Source organism: Anomaloglossus baeobatrachus, chromosome 7 (genome assembly GCF_048569485.1).
Source record: "Anomaloglossus baeobatrachus isolate aAnoBae1 chromosome 7, aAnoBae1.hap1, whole genome shotgun sequence".
Taxonomy (NCBI): domain Eukaryota; kingdom Metazoa; phylum Chordata; class Amphibia; order Anura; family Aromobatidae; genus Anomaloglossus; species Anomaloglossus baeobatrachus.
Window position 1 is genome coordinate 298,112,956 of NC_134359.1, and position 8,795 is coordinate 298,121,750.

The 8,795-nt window shown below is 46.4% G+C and overlaps 1 long non-coding RNA gene across 1 annotated transcript; it reads left to right on the top strand.

The window, feature by feature from the left end:
• Positions 1 to 780: 780 nt before the first annotated feature.
• LOC142245631 (uncharacterized) lies at positions 781 to 3,781 on the top strand. Its single transcript, XR_012724786.1, has 4 exons — positions 781 to 845; positions 951 to 1,092; positions 3,161 to 3,206; positions 3,493 to 3,781. It is a non-coding gene; the product is annotated as an uncharacterized LOC142245631 (long non-coding RNA).
• The last annotated feature ends 5,014 nt before the right edge of the window (positions 3,782 to 8,795 follow it).

Genomic DNA, 8,795 nt, shown 5'->3' on the forward strand with positions numbered 1-8,795 from the left:
AAACGGCATAGCTGCAAAAAAATTCAAAATGCCAAAATTATGTTTTTTGGTCTCCGCAAAGTTTGCACAAAATACAATAACAGGCGATCAAAACGCTGCATCTATCCAAAAATGGTATATTTAAAAACGTCCGCTCAGGACACAAAAAATAAGCCATCACTGAGCCCCAGATCCCAAAAAAAAGAGAACGCTACGCGTTTTGGAAAATGGTGCAAGAAGTGCAACACTTTTTTGGACAAACATTTGAATTTGTTTAACCCCTTAGACAAAAGTAAACCTATACATGTTTGGTGTCTACAAACTCGTACTGACCTGAGGCATCACACCGACTCATCAGTTTACCATATAGTGAACACAGTGAATAACATATCCCAAAAACAATTGAGCGATCACACTTTTTTTTTGCAATTTTTCTGCACTTGGATTTTTTTTTGCCGTTTTCCAGTACACTATATGGTAAAACTCATGATTTTATACAAAAGAACAACCCATCCCGCAAAAAATAAGTCCTCACATGGCAAGATTGACGTAAAAATAAAAAAGTTACGACTCTCAGAAGAAGGTGATCAAGAAAAAAAACGGAAAATCACCCGTGAGTGAAGGGGTTAAAGGGAATGCGTGAACAGGATTTTGCGATGTAATCTGCGAGCAGCATGAAGCAGGGTTAGAGACTCTGATACCAGTGATGTATCACTTACTGGGCTGCTTGCTGTTGTGTTGATAAAAATTTTGTTTTTTCTGCTGCAGATATACTGTTCCCTGAATGCTGAGCTCTGTATAACTCCACCCACACCACTGAGTTACAGTTTTCTGTGAATGCTGTGCAGAGGCAGAAAGGAGGCGGGGTAACACAGCTCATGAATATGGCAGACTGCATAGTAGCAAGGATAAATAATTCACTCCCACCCCCCACTGAATACCATGGGTAACCCTGACGCACTCTCCCGCAGCTCCTGACCGTATCCAGCGCTCTGCTCTGCCTGTTGTATATCTGGATCTGGTATGAGAATTTCCACTTCCACGTCTCCCACTTCTATGCCCAGTTGGGTTACCCCAGCGCCCAGCACGTGGTGGGGAAGAGATACCTGAGAGGTAATTCGTCATCACTCCAGCACATTTTATGTTTTCATTTCAGTCCATTTGATTCATTGAGGCATAGAAACAGTGTTAGGGCTCATTCGCACGTTGCGGGGGTTTTTTTTGCGTTTCTGCAGCGTTTTGAGCTGCAGCGTCACATTATTAAAATTCATGCGTTCTGCTTCCCCAGCAAAATCTATGAGAATCATGCAAAATCCGTGCGCACGATGCTTTTTTAAACACAGCGTTTTCATTGTCAAAAATTTGAAAAATCTCTGCGTTTAAAAAAGCAGCATGTCACTTCTTTTTTCCATTTTGGCAGCGTTCTACACCCATTGAAATCAATGAGTTGTAGAAAAACGCTACCAAAATGCTAAGCAGTGCGTTTGCACTGCATTTTTGTTGCAATGCGCATGTTTTTTTGATAAAACAAGCACAGGTCTTTCAGTCTCTCTCTCTGCCTCTATCTCTCTCTCTGTCGATGTCGGTCTATCCCTCACCCCCCTCTCATACTCACCGATCACCGGCGCGGCGCTGCACGGCTGTCACACTGCTCTGGTGGCTTCTCCTCTTTTGAAAATGCCGGCTGCTCATTATTCCATCTTGTATTCCCTGCTTCCGCCGCCCACCGGCGCCTATGATTGGTTGCAGTCAGACACGCCCCTACGCTGAGTGACAGCTGTCTCACTACAACCAATCACAGCTGCCGGTGGGCGTGTCTATATCGTGCAGTAAAAAAAAAAAATAATAATAAAAAAACAACGTGCGGTCCCCCCAATTTTGATACCAGCCAGGGTAAAGCCACACGGCTGAAGGCTGGTATTCTCAGGATGGGGAGCTTCACGTTATGGGGAACCCCCCAGCCTAACAATGTCAGCCAGTAGCCACCCGGAATTGCCGCACCATTAGATGCGACAGTCCCAGGACTCTACCCGGCTCATCCCGAATTGCCCTGGTGCGGTGGCAAACGGGGTAATAAGTAGTTAATGGCAGCAGCCCATAGCTGCCACTAAGTTTTAGGTTAATCATGGCAGGCGTCTCCTCGAGATACCTTCCATGATTAACCTGTAAGTTAAAGAAAATAAACACACACATCCAAAAAATCCTTTATTTGGAATAAAAGACAAAAAACACCCTCTTTCACCACTTTATTAATCCCCAAATACCCCTCCAGATCCGACGTAATCCACACGAGGTCTCGTGACGCATCCAGCTCAGCTACATGAAGCTGACACCGAGCGGCCACAGACCACGACTGCTCTCTGTCAGCTCCATGCAGCAACTGAAGTGAGCCGCACAATCAGCTGTGCTTTCACTGAGGTTCCTCGCGGCCACCGCTCTCAGGTGGAGGACTGCAGCTGTGGCGGCGGGTCACCTGAGTGACTGCACCACTGATTGTGTGGCTCACTTCAGTCACTCAGGGGATTTGCGGTTACAGGTGAGTCCTTCACGTGTGACTGCAAATCAGGCTGCGACACAGAGAGAGAGAGCCGCGCGATGTCAGTGAAAACGGGTGAAGCTCTGACGTCACTGCTGTAGACTCCTGTGTCCTGGTACCGACCTCGGAGGTTCATCTGAGTTCATGACAGCACACAGAGTCACAGCTGCGGGATGACAATGAAGTCGGGTGAAGTTCATCCGAGTTCATTCTCATTGTGTCTGCTGTCAGCGGGCATGTAGTAGAGCTGGGGGACCGCACTGACAAAAATGAATCCAAAAGGCATGTAAAATGCATGCAAAATGCATCCAAAATACATGCATTTTGGATGCATTCTTTTTGTCAAAACGCAGCGTCAAGTCTGCCAGAGGGTGCATTTATTTCTGCACTGGTCAAGACGCAACGTGCACATGAGCCCTTAGTCTACCGCTGCAGTCAGATTTTTGCTCTGAGGCCTCAAGAGAAATGTTTCCATAAATCCCACATTATTGCATCCATTTGTGTAATGTTTTGATTACTAAAAGTAATAAAAACTGCACATGACGCCAGATCTGAAGGTCATTTTTGGTTGCGCAGTTGTCTACATGTGATGGAAGTCTAAGGGTTGCGTGAACCCTGCTCTTTACTTGTGTCTTGTGTATACAGGAATCGGTGTCCACCAGGACCCAGCAATGGCTTCCTACTGGATCAGGTAAGCGTGAAGGAGGATCGCAAACATCGTCTGCAAAAATTATCATCACACTTACACTATTTTGTTCCCGCACTTTCTTCGCAGCAGCTATCCTGCTTTATGGTTTCAAGGTAGAATTTTTTGTTGAACCCAAACCAAAAATAAGGGAAAAGTTCTGCTCCTCCTCACTTTCTTACTAGTTGATGATTTTCATACTGAGAAAAATAAATGTGGAAGGTGAGAAGGTTCATTGTGGGATGTTACGGTGATGATGGTGCGGGTAATGCCAGATCCTCTGTCTCCACAGCCGCGCAGCAGCCGGAGGGGGCAACCAAACTCTGACCTTCGGCAACTGAATGCGTAACTATAGGGGAGAACTTCACAACCTACATATTTGGGGGTGACTGCTGTAAACCCCACAAGTCCTGCCATTTTGGAGCTGCTCTTTAATATGTATACCTTTGTCACTCATCATGAAATTCGAGAGCTGTCGGCTCACTTGTTGGCTGATACATCCCACCTGCGGTCAGCCCGGGCACCACAGACCGTGAAATCGCCCATCTGGCTCTTACTTGTAGGAAACTTGTTTATCTCCTGCGTAGGCTCCGATTCTGGGGTCACAGTTTATTGGGACTGTTCCTGCAATCTCCCATGTATCACCTGATGGGGTAAGGCTGATTTGAATAAATGTGACTTTACCTGTTGTTCTTGTTTCCTAAATCAGAGAACGGGTAGATAATTTCCTCTTTCGCAGTCATCCCTACATGTGGCCATTAGCTGCAGTAGGTTAAGTATAATCCATTACAACAAAATAATGTAACTGGATGTCCATGTTTGCGGTTCGTACCTGTAAGTGGATGCAGAACTGTATACAGGAGCTGTGCCCTCAGCAGCACGTATACAGCCCGATCATGGAAGAGTCTGCGCTGGATGTCACGCACGTCGGTGCTGATGCGATCGAAGGTAAAGGGCGTCTCCACAACACGATTGGAGCTGTACACCGAACCACCCAGTGACTCGGGGGAGAGGTTTCCACTCATGGAGGCGAGTTTTGACTTAATAATTATAGAAAACCACTACACACATAATTTAGCTAAAAACATCATTGTAATAATCACAAAATTTCCTGCAGAAGCCAAAGATTGACCGGCCGTTTCCTCATGTAAGGAACTAAAAAATATGCAAACATTTTACTTTGAGAAGAAATATTTTTTAATTTAAAATATAAAATAAAGTAAAGGTTTTGTTTTTATGCTACACGTGTTTTAAATATTGTATACAAACAAGCAAAATGGTGAGTGCAGAAGTACTATATGTACACAGTGACTGCACGAGCAGCATAGTGAGTGCAGCTCTGGAGTATAATACAGGAGGTAACTCAGGATCAGTAATGTAATGTATGTACACAGTGACTGCACCAGCAAAATAGTGAGTGCAGCTCTGGGGTATAATACAGGAGGTAACTCAGGATCAGTAATGTATGTACACAGTGACAGCACCAGCAGAATAGTGAGTGCAGCTCTGGAGTATAATACAGGAGGTAACTCAGGATCAGTAATGTATGTACACAGTGACTGCAGCAGCAGAATAGTGAGTGCAGCTCTGGAGTATAATACAGGAGGTAACTCAGGATCAGTAATGTATGTACACAGTGACTGCAGCAGCAGAATAGTGAGTGCAGCTCTGGAGTATAATACAGGAGGTAACTCAGGATCAGTAATGTAATGTATGTACACAGTGACTGCACCAGCAGAATAGTGAATGCAGCTCTGGAGTATAATACAGGAGGTAACTCAGGATCAGTAATGTATGTGCACAGTGACTGCACCAGCAGAATAGTGAGTGCAGCTCTGCAGTATAATACAGGAGGTAACTCAGGATCAGTAATGTAATGTATGTACACAGTGACTGCACCAGCAGAATAGTGAGTGCAGCTCTGGAGTATAATACAGGAGGTAACTCAGGATCAGTAATGTATGTACACAGTGACTGCACCAGCAGCATAGTGAGTGCAGCTCTGGAGTATAATACAGGAGGTAACTCAGGATCAGTAATGTAATGTATGTACACAGTGACTGCACCAGCAGCATAGTGAGTGCAGCTCTGGAGTATAATACAGGAGGTAACTCAGGATCAGTAATGTATGTACACAGTGACTGCACCAGCAGAATAGTGAGTACAGCTCTGGAGTATAATACAGGAGGTAACTCAGGATCAGTAATGTAATGTATGTACACAGTGACTGCACCAGCAGAATAGTGAGTGCAGCTCTGGAGTATAATACAGGATGTAACTCAGGATCAGTAATGTAATGTATGTACACAGTGACTGCACCAGCAAAATAGTGAGTGCAGCTCTGGGGTATAATACAGGAGGTAACTCAGGATCAGTAATGTATGTACACAGTGACTGCAGCAGCAGAATAGTGAGTGCAGCTCTGGAGTATAATACAGGAGGTAACTCAGGATCAGTAATGTAATGTATGTACACAGTGACTGCACCAGCAGAATAGTGAATGCAGCTCTGGAGTATAATACAGGCTGTAACTCAGGATCAGTAATGTATGTACACAGTGCCTGCAGCCGAATAGTGAGTGTAGCTCTGAAGTATAATACAGGATAAGTAATTATGCCAAAAGGGACATTCCCTTTAATAACACGTTACTCAACAGTAGGAAGGAATTGATAATTTATAAATATTTTGTGGAGAAGAGACTTCGGTTAGTGATCCGACTCTTCTTCATGCACAGAAATGAGAAAACCGTCAGGTTCAGAGTTCAGTAATGGGTTTTCGGCCTCTTGATCTAACCCTGGTGAATCTCGTGTCTGTACATGAGCTGATGGAGGAGGCGGCTGCAGCTGTGATAATGGACTGTCCGACACCGACAACCCTGATGATGAAATCTATAGATGGCTCTGAATATGTCAGGTGTAGTCAGAGTGCGCTCTAATGTACTTTCCCCCGCTCTCCTCTACTCAGATGTGTGCTCCAATCCTCATACATCCAAGATTGAGGGTGTGAAGACTTGTAGAAATCTACATGGTCAGAGGGATAGATACACTAATCAACAAAGATTTTGCTCTAAACCATTTTTCTGTGCCGATTCCAAATCTGCAATCAGAATTTTCCTATCAGGCACGCCGTTGGTGAAGAAAAGTTATTTAATGTATTTTCAGTGGAAAACTGGAGATCAAGACATACTTTGGGCCCCGTATTTGTTGCTCATCTTCTGTAAAGCCCGCTTTACACGCTTCAATATATCTCACAATCCGTCGTTGGGGTCAAGTTGTAAGTGACGCACATCCGGCATCGTTAGTGAGGTATCTGCGTGTGACACCTACGTGCGATGAGGATTGAACGCAAAACCGTTGATCGCAAACACATCGTATCTTTGTCTAGAATTGAACGTTTTGTTGCACGAACCTAGTCAATTGAAACGTGTGACTTCCCTTATACGATTTTGGTGTCTGAGGCTATGTGCGCAGGTGTGCGCTCTGCACCACAGCTTATAAAAGGTCCGCTTCAGAGCGCAGCTGAAGAGCTGCGTTCTGAAGCGCCTCACAATGTCTGTCATTCACTAATCCCTGTCAGTCGGTCACTATCTCTGTCCCTCTCTCTCTGTCCATGTCAGTCTATCCCTCTTACCCCCTCTCTCATACTCACCGATCTCCGGCGCGGCGCTGCACGGCGTTCACACTGCTCCGGCGGCTTTTACTATTTTGAAAAAGCCGGCCGCCCATTAAACAATCTCGTAGTCCCTGCTTTCCCCGCCTACCGGCGCCTATGATTGGTTGCAGTGAGATACGCCCCCACGCTGAGTGACAGGTGTCTCACTGCACCCAATCACAGCAGCCGGTGGGCGTGTCTATACTGTGCAGTGAAATAAATAATTAAATAATTAAAAAAAACGGCGTGCGGTCCCCCCCAATTTTAAAACCAGCCAGATAAAGCCATACGGCTGAAGGCTGGTATTCTCAGGATGGGGAGCTCCACGTTATGGGGAGCCCCCCAGCCTAACAATATCAGCCAACAGCCGCCCAGAATTGCCGCATACATTAGATGCGACAGTTCTCGGACTGTACCCGGCTCTTCCCGATTTGCCCTGGTGCGTTGGCAAATCGGGGTAATAAGGAGTTATTGGCAGCCCATAGCTGCCAATAACTCCTAGATTAATCATGTCAGGCGTCTCCACGAGATACCTTCCATGATTAATCTGTAAATTACAGTAAATAAACACACACACCCGAAAAAATCATTTATTAGAAATAAAAAAACACAAACATATACCCTGGTTCACCATTTTAATAAGCCCGAAAAAGCCCTCCATGTCCGGCGTAATCCACGGACCTCCAGCGTCGCTTCCAGCTCTGCTGCATGGAGGTGACCGGAGCTGCAGCAGACATCGCCGCTCCTGTCACCTCCACACAGCAACTGAAGACAGCCGCGCGATCAGCTGAGCTGTCACTGAGGTTACCCGCTGTCACCGGATACAGCGGTGGCCGCGGGTAACCTCAGTGACAGCTCACCTGATCGCGCGGCTGTCTTCAGTTGCTGCGTGGAGGTGACAGGAGCGGCGGTGTCTGCTGCAGCTCCGGTCACCTCCATGCAGCAGAGCTGGAAGCGACGCTGGAGGTCCGTGGATTACGCCGGACATGGAGGGCTTTTTCGGGCTTATACCCTGGTTCACCACTTTAATATGTTTGTGTTTTTTATTTCTAATAAAGGATTTTTTCGGGTGTGTGTGTTTATTTACTGTCACTTACAGATTAATCATGGAAGGTATCTCGGGGAGACGCTTGACATGATTAATCTAGGAGTTATTGGCAGCTATGGGCTGCCAATAACTCCTTATTACCCCGATTTGCCAACGCACCAGGGCAAATCGGGAAGAGCCGGGTACAGTCCCAGAACTGTCGCATCTAATGTATGCGGCAATTCTGGGTGGCTGTTGGCTGATATTGTTAGGCTGGGGGGCTCCCCATAACGTGGAGCTCCCCATCCTGAGAATACCAGCCTTCAGCCGTATGGCTTTATCTGGCTGGTTTTAAAATTGGGGGGGACCGCACGCCGTTTTATTTAATTATTTAATTATTTATTTCACTGCACAGTATAGACACGCCCACCGGCTGCTGTGATTGGGTGCAGTGAGACACCCGTCACTCAGCGTGGGGGCGTGTCTCACTGCAACCAATCATAGGCGCCGGTGGGCGGGGAAAGCAGGGAATATGAGATTGTTTAATGGGCGGCCGGCTTTTTCAAAATAGTAAAAGCCGCCGGAGCAGTGTGAATGCCGTGCAGCGCCGCGCCGGGGATCGGTGAGTATATGAGAGAGGGCTGCTCAATTCAGTTATTCAGGAGTTTAGCGGTCACCGGTGAGCCCTTCACTGGTGACCGCTAATCAGGACGCGACACAGACAAAGCCGCAGCATGACCATGAAGTCGGGTTAAGTTAACCCGAGTTCATTCTGATCGTGCGGCTCTTTCTGTGTCTGCTGTCATCTGCCATTCAGCTCTGCTACATGGCTGTTTGTGTCTGCTGTCATAGGCCATGTAGCAGAGCTGAATGGCAGATGACATAGTAAAAACGCATCCCTACACATTACACACGCT